We start from the raw sequence: 1,020 nt of genomic DNA, 5'->3' as shown, positions 1-1,020 counted from the left end.
TCCCATTAACTCAATGGTGTATATTTAATCCTGTTGGTCTTTTTTGGATACTGGGTCTGGAGTTAGGGGGATCTGTGCCTGCTGGTCTCACAGAATCTGAAGAAGGGCAGGCTCATGCTTTATCCATCTTTGTATCTCTAGTGCCTTGAAGAATTATGTGGTCCATAGTAGGTGTTATCTCTTAAAATGACCTGAGCTCGGGGAGGGGATTTGTCTTATATTCATATTTGAATTATAAGGTTTTAGAAAGAAGTCCATAGAATATAAATGCATTATCTGAACATTATACTTTCTGTAACCCCTATAGTACTATGCAATAGAAATTAAGTGTGTTGCATGGACGCTGGGAACGGAACATCACACACTGGGGCCTGTTGGGGAGTGGGGTTGTTAGCGGAGGGATAGCATTAGGAGAAATACCTAATGTAGATGACGGGGTGACGGGTGCAGCAAACCACCATGGCACATGTATACCTGTGTAATGAACCTGCACGTTCTACACATGTATCCAAGAACTCAAAGTATAGTAAAAAAAAAAAAAAAAAAAAAAAAAGGTGGTTGTAATCCACCCAGGGCAAGTGTTTATCAGTCTTAGCTTCAATGATCTCCAATAAAATTTTCACTATTAAAAAGAAATTAAGTGTGTTCCAAGTCCCGATTACACAGAGATGTTAATCACGTTTCATGCATCTCCAGTTATCATGTTCTATCTGCCCTGCAAAGGAGGAACAGGTAAGGATTATCCCAGCACTTTGGGAGGTTGAGGTGGGTGGATCACGAGGTCAAGAGATCACGACCATCCTGGCCAACATGGCGAAATCCCATCTCTACTAAACATACAAAAATTAGCTGGGTGTGGTGGCATGTGCCTGTAATCCCAGATACTTGGGAGGCTGAGGCAGGAGAATCACTTGAACCCAGGAGACGGAGGTTGCAGTGAGCTGAGATCACACCACTGCACTCTAGCCTAGTGACAGAGCAAGACTCCGTCATAAAATAAAACAAAACAAAATAAAATAA

The 1,020-nt window shown here is 42.0% G+C and overlaps 1 non-coding gene across 1 annotated transcript; it reads right to left on the bottom strand.

Moving 5' to 3' along the window:
* Positions 1-624: 624 nt before the first annotated feature.
* On the bottom strand, positions 625-757 carry LOC114679143 (U8 small nucleolar RNA). Its single transcript, XR_003730821.2, has one exon. It is a non-coding gene; the product is annotated as a U8 small nucleolar RNA (small nucleolar RNA).
* Positions 758-1,020: the final 263 nt, after the last annotated feature.

The sequence above is a fragment of the Macaca mulatta genome, chromosome 6 (assembly GCF_049350105.2).
Source record: "Macaca mulatta isolate MMU2019108-1 chromosome 6, T2T-MMU8v2.0, whole genome shotgun sequence".
Taxonomy (NCBI): Eukaryota; Metazoa; Chordata; class Mammalia; order Primates; family Cercopithecidae; genus Macaca; species Macaca mulatta.
The sequence above is the reverse complement of the archived record's forward strand: the minus strand, read 5'-3'. Positions and strand labels throughout refer to the sequence as shown.